Raw genomic sequence first — 18,644 nt, 5'->3', positions numbered from 1 at the left:
TTATTTTTTGGTATATATATATATATGTAAAATGGTATACATATGTAAAATGGAGATCAAGGACAAGATGCCTGGGGAAGCATATTAAAGGTCATCAAGTACAAATGAAAGAAAGGAAAATCCACAAGGATGGATCTTCTTAGGTAATGTTTTATGTCCACACCTGTAACAAAAAATTTTGTTGGTGTAGGGAAGTCCTGGTTTTGCAACTCCCTGTCTCGTAACCTTTCTATAATTTAAGTCTTCAGAGAATTTGCTCTCTAAAACTTTCACTTTCCATCAGTGCCTTTGCTTGGTTTCAAGTCCATAGAACATCATGCCCTAGCAACAGGTACTCTCTGGCCCCTATGCCCCTTTCTTTCTTTTGTGTGTTGTCTTTCCTTATTAGATTGGATATTCCTTAAAGACCTGGATTTAAGGAAGAATCTGGCTTATAGTAGGCACTTAACTTTATTGAGTTGAATTGAATTGGGGTCACTGAAAGGCTTAGTAACTAGTCTAGGGTAATTCAGCCAGTATATGTCATAAGCGAGATTTAAACTCAATTCCTGCTGACTTTAAGGCCAATACTGTGCTTCCTATTCACTATGGTAGCCTATTCATGAACTCTCAGATCTATACCATTTATCATGTAATCTCAGGTAATATCTTTTGAAAATAGTTATTTGTACAAAATGGTGAGAGAAATGTAGTTTGACAAATACCAATAGAAACTCACTTGTAGCAACCATTTTCAGGTTTGCAGAGTTTTTTTTTAATCAAAGCAGCCTTGTGCATTTAGTTGTCATGCTTCTTCTACTTTTCAGATTAAATTTTGTTTCATTAGTTATCTCACATAAAACTGTACCTGAGAACAAATAAGGAGCTGGTCAGGCAATCAACCCCCATTTATTGTGTACTTCTTTTGTGCAAAGAGGTATGGGTAATTCAAAAGAATGTAGGACACTTTCCTTTTTCTCATATACTATTGGTACTTAGGGAGTGCAAGAGATACTGGCACAGGGCAGTGATTGGGTAGGTGGAGAGAATGAGAGCAAACAAGTAAATTTCTCGAGAACTGTGTATATTAAGTTCTGAGGAAAGTGTTGGAGTCTGAAAAATTCACTAAACTGAGATATAGATCCAATATAAAAAATGTGGTTGATAATGTTTCCCCTATTCTGTGGCCTGAGTCAACTTGTATTCTAGGCCATCATCTAACACATTGACCTTAGAACTACTTCTTTCCAAAATCTACTCTTGACTCTATAGAATTTTTCTACTATGTCACAGAAGCCTTTTTGCCCTGGAAATTTACCCCACTCCTGGACTTCTCACACTGAAAGAACACTCTACCCCTGTAGCCCCTTCCTCTGGCTTATTTTCCCCAGAGCTTTCATTTTGAGAAAAACATCCAGACCAGCCATGTTTTCATTCCTCTCCATGCTCCATTCCTGACTCTCCAGAGTTTCTCTACCTTCTTTCCTTGTCATTCCCTTCAGCTTTAGTTAATACTTTATCTTCCTTCATCAGAGTGTAAGCTCCTTGAGGTTAGGGACTGTCTTCCTACTTGTATTTGCATTCACAGAATTTAGCACATGGTAAAAAACACTTAAATGCTTGTTGACTCTCTTAATGCCTTGAAGATTACCTCACCTTGAAGACTGTAAGTTCTTCAAGGATAAGATAGTGTTATTAATCCTTTCATGTCTGCTAGTATGGTAACTCTTTCAAAAAATGCAGATCTCAACTCATTTATAATTTATATTCTAAGAGCCTGAGGCTCAGAGAGTTTAAATGACTCACCCATGCTCATACATTAAGTGTCATAGGCAGGATTTAGATCCAAGTTTCCCAGACTCCAAATCCAGCACTCTATATAATAGTCAGTCAGTCAATAAAAATTTAACAAGCACTTACTATGTAAGCACTGTGTTTAGCACTGGGGATACAGGTACAGAAAAAAAGATTCCTTGCTCTCAAGAAACTTACAGTACAATGGGAGAAGGCAACATATAAAAGGAAATTGAAAAGAGCGGGAAGAAGTCATGAAGATGTCCAAAGTAATCCAGATGAATGCATTCAGGTGGGAAATGAGGAGATGACTGTCTTAGCCCCCCTGTCCTCCCTCTCCATTAAATAGAGGTTTTGGAGTTCATGGCTCTATCCTCCAATCAGAGGGAAGAAGATACTGATGACACTTGAGTATCAAGGATGAGTCCTTCTTTGCAGGATGATAAGAGTTACCACTGATGAGGTTCGTGGAGGCAAGATAGAGACATCCAAAGAAGTCCAGATGAGTACAGCCATACTGACTCTTTATCCTTTTTATAGCTCCTTTTTTTCCTTTAAATTATATTACACACTAGCAAATCTTAGCAAACATGAATGTTTTCAAACACAAAGAAAGACGGAAAATAGATGTTGTACATGAAACTATGAATCCACAATATAGAGTGTGTTTCTTTTAACATGTATTAAATTTGACATGGTGTTATGAGCATTATCCTGTTGTTTGTACCTCTGAACCCTCCCTGCATCTTCTCTGTAATTTAAAAAATGTTATATTAATGCTATTTGCTTTTTTTTGGCCCTTGTATTCTTTCTCTCTACTCTCCACTCTTCCCTCTTCACCCATCCCAAATAAAACTCTTCCTGCTAAGCAAAAGTATTGTCAAGCAAAACAAAATAGTGTCCTAATTTGTGGATGTATTCAGAAATTTCATCTTATTGTTCACCTGGAGACCTCCACTATTGCTAGAGACTGAGAAGTGAGGATGCTTTTTCATCAGTCTTCTGAAGTCCTAATTGGTCACTGCTTTTGTTTGTGCAAAACCTCTTCAATTTTATTCAAAGTTGTCCAATTTATTTCCTGTGGTTATCTCTATCCATTATTTGGTCATGAGATCTCTTATCTGTGGCTGTGAAAAGTATCATCTCATCTTTTTATACCTAGATCAAGTATCCATTTGTAGCTTGCTGTGGTAGGTGGTATGAGATATTTATGCACTCCCCATTTCTTACAATTTTCCTCATTTCTAATATTCCCCTTTTAATGCCTTCTGCAAAGCTCTTCACTCTGTGGGAGTATACACTAGATATTGCTTACAAAAGGCTGGAGTGTGATTTTCTTCCTGTTTAAAAATAACATTAATTCATCTATTTTTATAAGCAGTTATTATTTCTCCTCTCAATCCCCATCCCTGCAAATGAACAATAAAAAAATATGAAAAATAAAACCTCTAAAAAATAAATGTTACTAAAGCAAAACAAATCCCCACATTGATCATGTCCAAAAATGTATGTTTTATTCTGCATTTTATTTATCACTTACCTGGCAGGAAGTGGGTGCCATATTTCATCTTTAAAACTCTGGACTCAGGTTTTTTCATTTCATTTATTAGAATTAAATTTTTCTAAATTTGCTTTTTCTCTATAATGTTGTCATCAGTGTATAAATTACTTTCCTTTTGCTTACTTCACTCTGTATCAGTTCAAAGAGGTGTTCCAAGTTTCTTCTGAAACTGGCAATTTTATAATTTCTTATGGCATAATAATATTCTATTTTATTCATATACCATAATTTTTTTTTAACAATTCCGCAGTAGGTTGGCACTACTTAAGTTTCTTTTTTTGGGCTATTATGAAGAAGTGTGGCTGTCTTCCTAAGCAACCTTTTAGGAGTCTCTGCAAAGCTAGAGGACCCAGGACAAATGGCTAGCTGTTTGGACTGACCTGCATATGACAGGAGACTTTTACTTGATGAGACTCTTGAATGAATGGGTATTTTTCTAGGTGAGAGTAATTTTTGCAATTCAGAGGGTCCCACTTATCTAGGATCTCTACTAAGACACTTTTTATTACACTAATCTTGGGCAAGTGGATGGTTTCTGCTCAACAATGGTACCAGAACTCAACAGGAAGGCAGATTGGCTGGCCCAGACTGCATATGCAAATGATGCAGGCTTTTCCCTTCCATCCTTAGGATTTGAAAGTTTACATCTTGGTTTCAACCTTGTGACCTTACCTTAAACCACTGCTTCTCTTCTTGACTCTTGAGATTTCTTTCTTTCATTCCTTCTTTCCTCTATCATTTTCTCCATCCTTTCATTTCTCTTCCCTTCTTTTCTAAAATAAGGTGGTTTTTTTGTTATTATGTCACAGTCATTTCTGGATATCTTCTTCCCCTTCTTGCCCAAAGGAGTCAGAACTGCATCCCAGACCTGGGGATAAAATTAAACTCAGACTACCCTAGGTCTGCACCATAGCTTTTTTGCTGACAACAGTTTTGCCTTGTTTTGCAAAAGTGGGTAGTAGGGAGGATAAACTCAAGTTTCTCCAGTTCCACTAATATTCTGGTCTACAACTCTCTATTCCAGGACCAATAATGGAGGTAGCCAGGGTTACAAATATTGGCTTCATTACACAATAGCCTCCCTCCTTCTTCTTTAGCAAAGCTGATGAGACATCATCAAAATAATAAAAAGGGGCTACATGGTCCTTTCTTGGCTTCAAATCTGCCCATATCTGATTGGAGTTACTTCTACCCCACCTGGCTCATATTCCCAGAGGCTGCTTTAAGAGTTAAGGTCAAAGCCTACAAATTATGGTGCTCTTGAATTTTCTACTCTTTTACTACCAGTGATGTTGGAGCTGCTGCCTGCAGGATGGGTGTCATTGCCAAGGTTAATGATTCATTGCTGCCAGTTCCAGATTGCCACTGTTTTTTATTATCCTGTTGTTACCTATTCTACATTACTACTAGAACTGGTACCCTAAAGGGCAGGATATGACAGCTTTCCCCATTATCTTACCACCTTTATTGATATTCCAACTACTACCTGCTGGCTAAATGTCACTACCTTCACCGGTGCTCAGGCTGCTAAATGAGGATCAGGGGACCACTAATTCCCTTACCTGCTACAATTTTTTCAGAGAGGCCATTGCATGAGATCCTATCTTTGTCACCAATTATTTAACTTCTAGTGCAATAGATCACTTAGAACTTGAGAATTCAAAGAAATATTCACTTGAATAAAATCATGTTCAAATATCCCCTGGTAAAAGTAGTCTCCAAAGCAGTTAAAAGTAGCCCAGAAAAATGAAAGCCAATGGCAAGGAAATTAAAAGAAGCAGGCAAGGAGGTTCCCTGGGGTCTCAAGACTCCCCTTTCTCCCAAAGTCCTAAAAATTCTTTTTAATTTTTGTTCATGGGCCAACTTCTGGGCCTCAGACCAAACCACCTGGGAGAAAATTAACTGAAACTTCCCCAGAGAGGCGCTATAGATTTTCCCCCTCACAATTCCAACTAGTGTTATGGGAATATTTGGGTTTAATTCATGCCTCCCCAGATCTACCAGTATTTTGGCCCACAACAATAAGAAAAGTACATTTCCTAATCACTGAGAAATATGCAAATTGAAAAAATACTCTATATGTCATGCTTTTTTATGAAAGGTCCTAAAAATTTTATGTTGTTTTAAAAAGTTACTTTTCTCACTTGTCTGTAAGATAGATACTCCTCTTCTAGGTAGTTTGTGTAGAAGTAGAAGATGGAATGGTATATATGACTTTATTATTCTGTTTTCCATGACTTAGTTCATAGTTTTTGATTAGAATATGCAATTAAAAAATCATTCATTTAAAAAAAAAACTCCCTCTCCATTTCAGTGACAAAAAAAATTATTATTAGGAGGAAGACTGTTTGGCTTCATGCCTTGCTGTTAAGGGGGCCCAAGGAGGAGTGGAGAGTTGCCTCTAAGCTTTAGGGAAGTTAATAAAATATCAAAGGAGAAATTCAAGGATAACACATATAAATCTGAAATGTAAAGCTCTTGGGAAAATATACTTACACTCCCTACACAAAACACACAGAGACACAGAAAGAGACACAAAACCAAGTTTTTGAGAAGGTGGAGCTATTGATACTCTAGAAAATAGAAGAATTGTTACGGCTCTAAGCCCTGAGTTTCACCTCTGCTCCTTAACTTTGAGAGATAAGATGACCAAAATATGAATCGTCTAGTGAACAGGAGGAGCCAAACTTTTCACTGCTGACAAAGCTTCTGGAACTTCAGGATATGGAACCCTCATGAGGATCTCCAAAGGAGTCAAAAAATGAGAAGAACTTCCTGGCAATTCAGAGCTGAAAAGCTCTTGGAGAGATAATGATTTCTTAGATTCTAGTATATATGTATATAAAATTTTCCTTTTCCTTTTTTTTTTTTAAACCAGAGAGAGCTATTAAGAAAACAGTCAACTAGGGAGGGGGTTGGAGAGGATAAGAGAAGTCGGGGTCTCAGGAGATGAGACCTGCAAATTGTAAAAGGTCTTACTTTTCTGGGGAGCTATCCAAGGTTCTGAACAGATTCTGCTTAAATTTCTCTCTGGACCCAAAGGACCAATTATATGTCTGTACCTGAACATTAATGTCTGCCTGCCTCAAAACTTATCATCCTGATATTGAGTATTAGTGAAACATACCAGATACTTGCTCCAATTTATGTCTTATCTATGTCATAGGACCTATACTAAGACCTATGTGACAAGCAGTTTGGCTTAATAATAAAGTGTTAGACTTGGAGTCTGGGAGATCTGGTTTGAAATTCAGCTTCAGATATTTACTAACTGTGTGACCCATGACTCTGCCTTTTTTCTGCCTAGATTCCATCAGCTATAAAATAGGGCTAAAAACAACTATAGAACTATTTCATAAGGCTGTAGGGAGGATCAAATAACATTTATAAAGCACTTAGTAAACCTCAATGTTATATAAACATCAGTTATTGTTGTTGTTATCAGTGCAATTGCATGCCTTACTTGACCTTGACTGTTTGTTCCTGTGAACTGCCCTAAAAAAGGCAGGTCAATTTTCCAGTTCGTTTCTAAACAAAATTATTAGAATTTCTAGATTGACTCAATCCATGGTCCATGAAGCATAGTAATTTTTTTTTTTTTTTTACTGTCAATGACACTAAGAACAGTATTCTGGTAAGGAATTGCTGTTTTTCTTGATGCCAGCCAAATAATTTAGGGACATACTCCCAAACCACATAGTTTCCATTAATAATTTATTATGCATAGGTCATACATGAATTTAAAGAAGACTTTTTTTGAATACATTCATACCTCTGTCCTGTGCCATTTCTTATATTAATAAGTACTATAAGTTGATTACCAGCTATATTGAGTAGTACTTCCTTTCATTAACCTTGGGCTTTGGCTCTTGGGCCTCAAGGAGTGTCCCCTAGTTTTCGTATTCTAAGACTTTGTGAACAAATTCATATTTGCCTTGCTCACAAGTCAAGATGGAAGGGAGACAATGTAGTATAATGGAAAGAGCACTGGACTTGGAGTCAGACCTAAATTTGAATCTCAGGTCTGATAGTGCAGAGAGACTACTTAGTCTCTCTGAACTTCAGTTCCTAATCTGTGAAAATCAGCATAATATAGTCCAGTTCCATCAGCCATCATCCTGGGAAGCAGTTTGTATGAAGATGCCGTCTGGCCTCTGTTCCTTCTGGTGCTACATTGAAGACCTTGAAAGTAAAGCTCTTGCCACCAAAGTTCTTAGTCCTTCCCAATAGTTAAACATAAAAAAAATTGGTTATGTATCAGTGGAAATGACATTAATGAAGAAGCAGTAAATCATCTGCTTTACTGCTGCACCTTGAAGATGATGGAACTTTCTCATGTGACTTGAAGCTAAAACCTTCCATGTGTTGTCTCCCCCATTATAATGGGATCTCCTTGAGATTAGAAACCATCTTGCTCCTCTTTTTGTATCCCTAGCACTTAGCAGCATGGTGCTTTGCACATAATAAGCACTTAATACTTTATTCATTTATTCATCAATCTCCATGTCATAAGCTAGAAAATAGTCATTCTTTATCCACTTGCTTTTTCCTGTGTGCATAAGCAGGAAAAAATATCTTTAGGTTATAGACCTCATTTGGAATGCTGTGTAATGTTCTAAACTTGATGAAATATCATGGTGTCAAATGCATATAAAACTTTAATGGTCTATATCCTCTCCAAGTCTATACCAGGGGCATATTGCAGCTTATGTTCATCTTAGTTTTTGAAGAAATTGTAAATAATCATGTTGGTATTAGAGTTAATGAGATTTTCATAAACAAAATGCAGTCCACAGTGACTGTGAGTTTTCAGTCAATCTTTATTCTGAGGTGGGAGACAAGATGGCTACCTTCAGCTATTTGAAGAGTGGCTACATGGAAGAGGCAGTAGACTTCTATTTGGCTCTGGAAGGCAGGTGTAGCTCAGTGGAAAGAAGTTGCAAAGGGGCAAATACAGGTAGGATATAAGGGGAAAAAACTTGTCAGCAATTAGAGGCATCAATAATGCAACAGACTTGCCTTGGTAGTTTCCTGCTCATCGGAAGTCTTTAAATGCAGGCTGAGTGACCACTTGTTATGGCTGTTGTAGTCAAAAACTTTTTATGGATATACATTGGACTAGTGTTGTAGTAGGCCTAGAGCTGGACTTCAAGTCAGGACGACTTGGGTTCAAGCATTGATTCAGATATGAATTAGGAAACTCTCAGATATTTATTAGAAACCCTCAATTTCCTCATCTGTAAAATGGGGATAATAATAGCAACTACCTCACAGGGTTATTGTGAAGATCAAATGAGATAACATGAAGTCTTACAAAATGTGAAGAATTCTATAAACACTAGTCATCATTATTATTATCATTACTCTTATGTGATAATGATGATGATAGCTGCTTCTTTCTAGCCCTAAAATTCTGTGCTTCTGTGAGCATGGATTTAGAACCCTAGCAATTCTATGTCCTAGAATACTGATAGCTTCACCTTCTCAAAAATTAGCTCTGTGTATGTGATTATTGGCCTTCAAACTTAGTGGATTGTGGTCTGGGAGCTCAGGGAAAAAGACTCTCCAACTCCATTTCCATTAAGAGATCTGAAGTTCCCCTTGTGTTGAAAGGAAGCCATATGCTATTCCCAAGGCCAATATCAACTGAGATTTCTTTTTCTTGTTCTCAGATGTTAAAATGACTGATGCAAGATTAATTTTAGTTTATACCTGAAAAAGAGACCGTTTTTATTGCCTGATAAATGTATTTGGTTAACTTTACCATAAGATCCTTTGTTCTTTTGTTGGGTGCCTCATAAATTCCTGAAAGGCTGTTAATAGTAACACTGGTCTTAATCACTCTGATAACTTGTTTTGCTAATGTGTGTTGTAAAAATAGAGTGAGGTGAGAATATGTTCCTCTTTAGGCCATGTCAGGTTTGGCCAGAATAGTGGTTTCTGAACTGGAGACATAGGCTCTGGGAAGGGCACTATGAGACTGCCAGGTGAGATCCTCTTGCCAACTCACATTTAGTTCTTAGAGTTGGCTGTGCTTCAATGAGGTCTGTGAGACCCACAATTTTCCTGATATGACTGATTTCTAATGAACAAGGAACAGACCTGGGGGAAGCTTCAGGCTATACAACTGTACTTCAAATGTGAGCAACAGATGGAAAAGATGAATAGTCATTAGGAGACTCAGAGGAGAATTTTTCACATATTGTCTACTTTTTCAATAGGTCACTTTTCTTAGTGGAAGCTATAAGGATATTCTTCTTAATGTCCTAATATTGATTTTGCCTCATAGATTATTGAGCTTTAATATTTTGTTGTTCTTGGCATTGTAGCCTATACTAAATGAGTACCAAGTAAGGACCTGGGCAGTGAATGAGGCTTGGCTTCTCAGCCAGGAAAAATGTTCTGTGTAACATCTGATCTATATTCATGTTGCTATTTACCGTGCTTTATTAACATAGTCGTAAATGGAAGTTGCTAACCCACATTCTGTGGGCCTCAAAGCAATTAGGACAGGCCTGCAGAAAAACCAGGCAAAAGGCCTAAAAATATTTCAGAGTCCTGGTTTCATTTATAGCTTGTTTTTTCTTTTCTTTTCTCTCTTTTTTTTTTTTTAGAGGGGAGTGAAGTGAGTATAGGAGCACCTAGGTTGTATGGTGGATAGAATACCCAACCTGAGTCAGGAAGACTCATCTTTCTGAGTTCAAATCTGGCCTCAGATACTTACTAGCTATGTGACCCTGGGCAAATCACTTAACCCTGGTTGCCCCAGTTTCCTCATCTGTAAAATGAGCTTCAGAAAGAAATGGCAAACCATTCTGAGAAAACTCCAGATGGCGTCATGGAGAGTCAGACATGACTGAAAATGACTGAGCAACAACAGAAGTAGGGATGAAGAGACTGTGGGGTAGGATTGTTAGTGGTGGGGTTGGGAACAGGAGAGTAAGACTGAATGATTTTTTTCTGCAGTTACAGTGGCAACTAGGATGGTGAGAGGACTGAAGAATTTGCCATCTAAGGGTCATTTAAAGGCACTGGAGAGTGGGAGTAAATGTAATAACTGTCTTCAAAGTATGACAATAGAAAGAACGCTGACTTTGGAGTCAGAGGATCTGTGTTAAATCTTGCCTCTGTCACTACTTCTGTAATCTTGGGCAAGACACTTTTCTTACCGGGGCTTCAGTTTCCTCAACTGTAAAATGAAGGAAATGGATTATATGGCTTCGAAGATGTCTTCAAGCTCTAGATTCATGACTAATATTTGAAGAAATGACACGTAAGAGAGGGACTAGATTTGTTCTGTTTGGGCCCAAAGGTCAAGAACTAAGATCAATGGCTGAAATTTTAAAAAAGTATTTATTAAATATATGACTTCAGGAAAAACTTTCCAACAATTAAAAGATTCTCACTCAGAGATTAAATGGTATCCCTTAAGAGGTAGGGGCTTCTCTGTCACTGGAGGTCTTCAAGTGGTAACAGTATAACTACTTGAAGAGGAGATCCCTATTCAGGTAGGCTCCTTCCAACAAATGAGTGAACGACACAAGTATTTGCTAAGTTCTGGAGATATAAATTAAAAAAGAAAATTATTACCTTCAATGAACTTACATTCTAATAGGAAAAGAGACCTTTTGTGGATTGGTGGGCCAGGGAGCAAAGGTGTATGCTGGAACCTGCTCCAACCTACTTGCAAGAGCTGATTGTTAAATTTTCAATGTGGGCATTTGCACCTCAGAAACTGACAAATGCTACAGATCAAGGCTTGATTTATTGTCTTGTTGATTGTCTAGACTTAAAAATGATAGAGAAATGTTATAATGTGGATTAAACTAAAAGTGGGTTCTGTGTGCATTCCCCTCTGTCCCCAAGTCAGTTAGTTGTTAAACATTTACGAGAATGTCCCTGCAAAGTCAGGTAGAAATATTTTGGTTTGGAAGGTTAAAAAAATTGTGATTAGAACCATTGCAGAGTAGAGATACACACCCTTTCTAGGAGCAATTCTGATACTTTCTCTATTTTTTAGTTTAATTGTATGGGAATCTGATAGAAAAAAAAACAGGAGATGGCCCAATAAAGACTTCAGAGGTCAAAGTTTGTTTAGTGATTTAGATATTCTGAGTTTAGACCATTGAAAAGCAACATTTGCTTTGACACCCACACAGTTGAAAAGTCAAAATTTCAGTCAAACTTTAGGTTGTTTGGTATACACAATACAACAAAACACCAAATTGACTGATTTTTTTTTTTGCACTGTCTAATTTGACTCAACAGGTTGTAGTATTGGGTGAAAAATAGCCTAAGGCTTCTCAGAACTGGAAGAAACCTTTCAAAAGATTGACAAGCTGAAGGCTGTCAGTCTGATTTTTCAAATAAAGGATGAATGCTTTTCATAATTTGGTGAGCCTGAAAAATGATTTTTATGAAAACTTGGAAGGGATTAGAAAATTACTCTTGAGCCAGCTACCAAGAATATGATATTATCCCAAGTTATTTTGTTTTTAATATTAATTTGAATTTATGAAGAACCCTGAAAATGAAGGATGTTTCATTTAAATGCTGCATGGTTGTCTTGTAATGGGATTGTGTTTCCCTAGTGAGTGAAATGAAACAATATAAAGCTTATTTCTGGCCAGAGAACAGCAAAACTGTGTTTTTCATTCATCTTTGGAATAAGAAATTTTCTTTCTTTCTCTTTGTCATACGTTCTGCAAAAAAGAAAGGTGTTTGCAAATAAATGTTGCCTCAATCAGTTATAAAGATTTGTGCACCTCTTAATTCTCCCAATATTTGTTGAGCCCCTACTAGAGCAAAAGCAGCTAGTGATAGGGAGGAGATAGAAAAGGTTGCTATATAGCACAACAGCCAGAGTGCTAGACATGGAGGAAGGAAGATCTGAGTTCAATTTTCTGCTTTCCTTCTGATCTTTGCTACATCTATTATGTTTGTATAAACCCATTTTAATTTAATGTAATCAAAATTATCCATTTTACACTTAATTTTGCTTTCTATCATTTATTCATAAATTGTTCACCTATCCTTAAGTCTAATAAGTAATACGTTGTAGTGACGAGTAAAATTAGAATCTTTTGCTTTATCAGTCAAGAGTCTTTACTAGCAGTAAAGTACAGAAACAAGAGTTTCTCTAACTAGAAACAGTATATGTGTATTTGTATTGTTAATGTGATTAAAGATCTTCCCCACCCATTAATGGGCTGGCCCATGAAGGGAATTTTGATTAGGGAAGATTTGTAGGAACACCCACAGCTTTTGTTAATGAGGCACTGGTTCTCAAAGCTTAGGATGCCCTCTGGCTCTAAAAAAAAAAAAAAAAAAAAAAAAAAAAAAGGTATAAATACTTGAGGATGAGGTTTTACTTTAGGGCTTAGTTTTTGCAAGAAGTTTTGAGTGCCAGATGAGGACTCTGGGAAGCCTCTAAGGATTTCCCTGGCTTTGAGAACCCAGATGTCATGCTTAGCTCTCTGGTAATTATGGTCAGACAACTGTACCTGTCTGTTGAATTATGGTCAGGCAGAGGAAGCCATGTCTGTTGATCTTTTGATTTCTCTGTATTTTCTTTAAAATTCAGGGTACTGACTCCACTGAACTAACTGAATGATATATGTGCTTGGTTAAAGGAATGATACATGTGTTTGATTAAAGTGATTGTTAATCCCCAGTTTCTGCCTACTGCTTTCCAGTTTTCCCAACAATTTTAAGACCAAATAATGAATTCTTATCCCCCAGTCTTAAGCCTTTATACTTGTCAAATACAAGGTTATTATGTTTACTAGCTGCTGTAAATTGTATGTCTACTCTATTCCATTGATTTGATAGTGATGCTTATTAAATATGGTTGGTTATGGAAAAAGAAAGTACTAAAGCAGCAGAAGCAAAGGGGACAGTTAGGTTGTTAGTGAATTTGGGGGTCTAATTTGTAATTGAGTTGATTTCAAACCCAACCCTATCCTTGGAATATCTGGAAATTATGAAAAGAGTCTAGGATGGGAAACTCACAACAACCAAACTGACTCATTGGGCACAGATTGTGAAAGTAGGCAGAAAACAGGAGTCTGAATGCACAAAGCTTGAGAGGCAGTAGAGGAGAGTGGAAAGAATGGTAACCTTTCAATTGAAATACCTGAATTAAAATCTCAGTTTTAACACTTAGTAGCTATGAAATTCTGGGAAATACATCAAATAGATATTATTTTGCAATGGTCTTATGCCATTCCTTGCTTCTACCATGTGATCAGCCTGTTTTCTTTTTGCTCATACATTTTCCTACTGATATCCTTTATTCCAGTTATTCAAATTTTTTATTATTCTTCAAGTTCTTTATTATGTTTCAGCCTGCTTATATCCCCTCTGTATTTTCCCATTGTCCTCTACATAGCATTCATTTTCAGTTTTTCAGACAGTAATATTCTGTATCTCACAGCAAAGCAGCAATGATAGTAAAAATTTTTTTTAAATTATTACTTATTTTTAATATTGATTAAATTATTTTTTGAGTTTGAATTTTCTCCCTCCTACCCCTTCCCTACCTACTGAGATGGCAAGCAATATATCAATTGTACATGTGAAATTATGTAAAAATATTTCCATATTAGTCATTTTATAAGAAGAAAAGCAAGAAAAATAAAGAATAAAGAAAAAAACAATGCTTCAGTCTGTACTTGGGCTTTATCAGTCCTTTCTCTGTGAGGGTAGCATTTTTTATTGTGAGTCCTTTGGAATGGTTTTGGGTCATTGTATCAATCAGAGTAGATAAATCTTTCATAGTTAATCACTGTTACAATGTTGCTGTCATTGTGTAAAATGTTCTCTTGGTTCTGCTCATTTCACTCAGCATCAGTTCATGGAAGTCTTTCCAGGTTGTTCAGAAATCATTTTACTTGTCATTTCTTATAGCAGAAGATTATTTCATCACAATCATATTCCATGACTTGTTGAGCCATTCCCCAATTGATAGGCATACCCTCCATTTCTAATTCTTTGCCACAAAAAAAGCTGCCATAATTTTTTTTTTGTGTGAAATCTGTCATTTCCCCTTTTCTTTGATCTTTTTGGTATGTAGAATGTATAGTGGCATTGCTGGGTCAAGGGATATGCACAGTTGTATAGCCCTCTGGGAATAGTTCCAAATTGTGAAATGGTTGCATCATTTCACAACTCTACCAACAGTCTATTAGTGTCCCAGTTTTCCCATTTTTCCTCCAGCATTTGTCATTTTCCTTTTCTATCATGTTAGCCAATCTGATAAGTATGAGGTGGTACCTCAGAGTTGTTTTAATGTGAATTTGTCTAATCAATAGTATTTGGAACTTATATAACTATAGCTAACTTTGATTTCTTCTTCTGAAAACTGCCTGTTCATATCCTTTGATCATTAATCAAGTGGGAAATGGAACTTATTTTTATAAATTTGACTCAGTTCCTTATATGTTTGTGAAACAAGCTATAAATTTTTTCCCAGTTTCTTGGTAGTAGGATATTGATATTAAAAAGATAGACCCTCATTTCTGGAAGAAGTGTCATCAAAGGAGATTTGCAATTTCTTAAAGTTAACAAAGCTTATTCTCCTTTCCTGTTTAAATCTGGGTCCAAACACTTGACATTTCCTGGTGGAGAGAGGTAGAAGCCAAAGGCAACTGGTTTTGAATATGAGACTATTTATAAAATCTTAGGAAGGATGGTAGAAGATTATAAGCTATATGGAGAATCTAAACTGAGGAAAATTATTCCTTGGCACTTAACAATGAAAATGGAAGCAAATCCTTAGAAATTTAGTGATGAAAATGGAAATTTCTACAGACCAAAGAAAAATGGAAAAGATCTGTGAAGATCTAGATATAGTTCTTCCTTTCTCCTCCCTCCCTCCCTCGTTTCTTCCCTCCTTCCTTCCTTCTTTCCTTTCTTCCTCCCTCCCTACCTCTCTTCTTTCTTTCTTTCTTTCTTTCTTTCTTTCTTTCTTTCTTTCTTTCTTTCTTTCTTTCTTTCTTTCTTTCTTTCTTTCTTTCTTTCTCTCTCTCTCTCTCTCTCTCTCTCTCTCTCTTCTTTCTTTCTTTCTTTCTTTCTTTCTTTCTTTCTTTCTTTCTTTCTTTCTTTCTTTCTTTCTAGCACTAGGCATAGTAGAGCTACTACACTTACACTCTAACATTGGGAGTTTGGGAAGTAGAAATGGTAGTGAAGAGAACAATGACAAGAAAAGCAAATAGATTAGATCCAGTTTATAAGAATGGTTTCATGCTAGAATTGATGCAGTTGTGCTTAGGGTTACACAGTAAATTTCTAAGGTTGAATCTGAATTATAATCTTCTTGATTTTAATTCCAATGCCCTACATACTATATCAAAGTATCAAAGTATACTATATCAAACTCCAAACTTCTCTAAAAAGAAGGGCAGGTCTTGTGTCTAGGTTAATGTATTGTCCAATGACCAAGACTAACTGCCATCACTGGAGCTAATGACAGTGAAAACTAATGGTTCTCTTCTTCTGTTTTTGAATCTCTTCCAGAACCACCACTATTTTACTAACTGAAAATAACAAGTGATGATTTCATATATGGTCACCAGATTTAGTTAATAATAATATTAGCACTAATAATAATAAATAATTAATACTGAAACTATCATTTATATTGACTCCCAAGGTTTGCAAAGCACTTTATAAATATTATCTTATTGTATCCTCACAACAACCCTGGGAGGTAGGTACTATTATTACCCCCATTTTAGAGATGAGGAAATTGAGATACAGAGAAATTAAATTCCTTTCCTGGGTCACACAGTAAGTATATGAAGGAGAATTTTGAATTTAGATCATAATGATTCTAAGACCAGTCCTCTGTCCACTAAGCCACCTAGCTGCCTCTTTAAAAACTAAGCCAGCTGGCTAAATTGAGACATACCTATTGGGATAACTCAGAGATCTCATTACTTAAAGTAACTGCCCCTGATGTAAAGACTGTGGCTTGACCCTTCCCTTGATAACCTATCTTATCTTCTCTCCAACTTGACTGTCATCTCTTTCACCTTTTATAGCTCAGTTATTTTCCAGTCCACATCTCTATTCCCCTCCAATAGTTTGGGCATTCTGTGCCCATGCAGGTTTTGGCTGAGGACTCTGAGAACTCCCTTTCCTGCCCCCTATAAAAAAGTTGCCATAGCCTGTTCCTTAGATTATCTAGCAGGAATGGGCAACCTGTGGCTTCAAGGCCACGTGTGGCCCTCTAGGTCCTCAAGTGTGGCCCTTTGACTGAATCCAGATTTCACTGAACAAATCCCCTTAGTAAAAGGATTCATTTATAAAACTTGGACTCAGTCAAAAGGTCACACCCAAGGACCTAGAAGTTCATATGTGGCCTCAAAGCTGCTGGTTCCCCACCCCTGAGAATGCCCCATATACCCCTTAGTAGATAGGTTCTGCACTCCAGAGCAGTGGCTGGTGAATAGGGTCCCCATCATCCGTTTATTTTTTATTAGTAAAGAATGAGTCTGTCAGTATAAGCAGGCATGGATGGGCTGCACAATGCATTACAGATCTCATTACATGATCTTTCCTTGCAAACCTACCCCTTTTAAAAAAAATTCTCTATTTCCATCAAGGACTATCCTTCCAGTCTCCCAGGTTCTCAACCTCCTCATTATCCTTGTCTCTTCACTCAATTGAAACCACTCTCTTCAAAGTTAGCTCTCTTTCAGATGTCTTAATTGCCAAATCTGATGGCCTTTGCTCAATTCTATCCTTCTTCATCTCTCTGTAGCATTTGGCACTGGCACCAGCTACTGCTTCTAAACATTTAACTCTCTCTTCTCTGGGATGCTGAAAATGATATATGCATCCCCTATAAAAACTCTTATATATTTGCATTCTTTAAAATATTGGAAACACAATAGCTTCGCCTTTTAAAAAATCTTACATAAAGTTTTAGTGAGTTTTCAACCCATTTGTTAAAAATATAAAAGTACAACAGGTTTGAACAGTTTGAAAGAATTACTGATTGCTATCAGGAAAGATGGACTTTTAGCACCTTAATGTCAACAAAAACTCTGCATAATTGGCAGAAGGGAATAAAAAATGAATATCATGATGTTGCAGGCACAGCTGATGATGTATTTCTTCCATTTGGATCCATGTATTTTTGTGATACCTAAGAGTTTTACTTAAAACTAAATATAACAACAGAGTGAACTTAGAAGTATGTCTCAAAAACATTATATCACAGGGTGTTTTGTAGATTTAAAACATTTAAGAAGAAAATGAAGAATTTCTAATCATTACTAATAATTTTTATTGAGAAGATGAAGGTTTTTGTGCTATTTTTTCAAAATATAGTTTCACCTTTATCTCATCCTTTGAAATTTCTTTTTTTGTGTTTTATGTAGTAATTTTTAGCATACTATTAAATTTATATGATATATAAAAAAGCAAATATCCATATATTGAGGATATTTGTTCAAAAGTTATTTACTGATGGAAGCCGAGGATCAAAATGATTGGAGACTGTTAAGGAGAGTCCACTATTGCCTCATCTAGGTGGTGTGGTGGATAGAATTTTGGACTAGACTGTTGGATTTGGAGTCAAAAAGACGAGTTTAAACATTGTGTCAGATACTAGCTATGTGATTCTGGGCAAGTCTTAATTTCCCACTGACTTGGTGGTTTCCACTCTATTATCATCAGAGAGATTGCTTCAGCTTTGGTACTCACAGCTCTTCGGTAACTCCAGTTGCTTCTTTCCCTTAGATTGGAAGACTGGAAGGCAGAACAAAAGTATCTTCCTAAAACTATTATTTATTGAGTTCTCAGCCGCTTCTTCTTTTCCCATTGGCTACTTGGTTTTAACTCCGCCATTATCGTGCCCTGGCTCCAGGTGCCCTTTGGCACCATTCTCCCCTTTCAGCTTCCTGTTGCATATTATCTTCCCCCGTTGTAAGCTCCTTGAGGACAGGGATTTTTTTTCCTATTTGTATTCTCAGTGCTTAGCACAGTGTCTGGCACATAGTAGGCACTTAATAGGTATTTATTGTATCGTAAGTCATTTTACTTCTCTCCGTCTCATCTTCTTTTGAAGATGGTAATAATAGTAGCTCCTATCTCACAGGGTTGTTCCAAATATCAAACAAGGTTTATAGGTAAAGTACTCTGCAAATACCAAAGCACCATATCAATGTGAGGCACGTGTGAGAGTCCTGATTCCTGAACTAGGTACCCTAGCCCAACAGCTACCAGTTTAAAAGAAAATCTACGAGATACACTCAAATTGTTATGACAAATAAAAAAAAGAATTAGATATTTAAAAATTTTC

The sequence above is a fragment of the Notamacropus eugenii genome, chromosome 5 (assembly GCF_028372415.1).
Source record: "Notamacropus eugenii isolate mMacEug1 chromosome 5, mMacEug1.pri_v2, whole genome shotgun sequence".
Classification (NCBI taxonomy): domain Eukaryota; kingdom Metazoa; phylum Chordata; class Mammalia; order Diprotodontia; family Macropodidae; genus Notamacropus; species Notamacropus eugenii.
The sequence above is the reverse complement of the archived record's forward strand: the minus strand, read 5'-3'. Positions refer to the sequence as shown.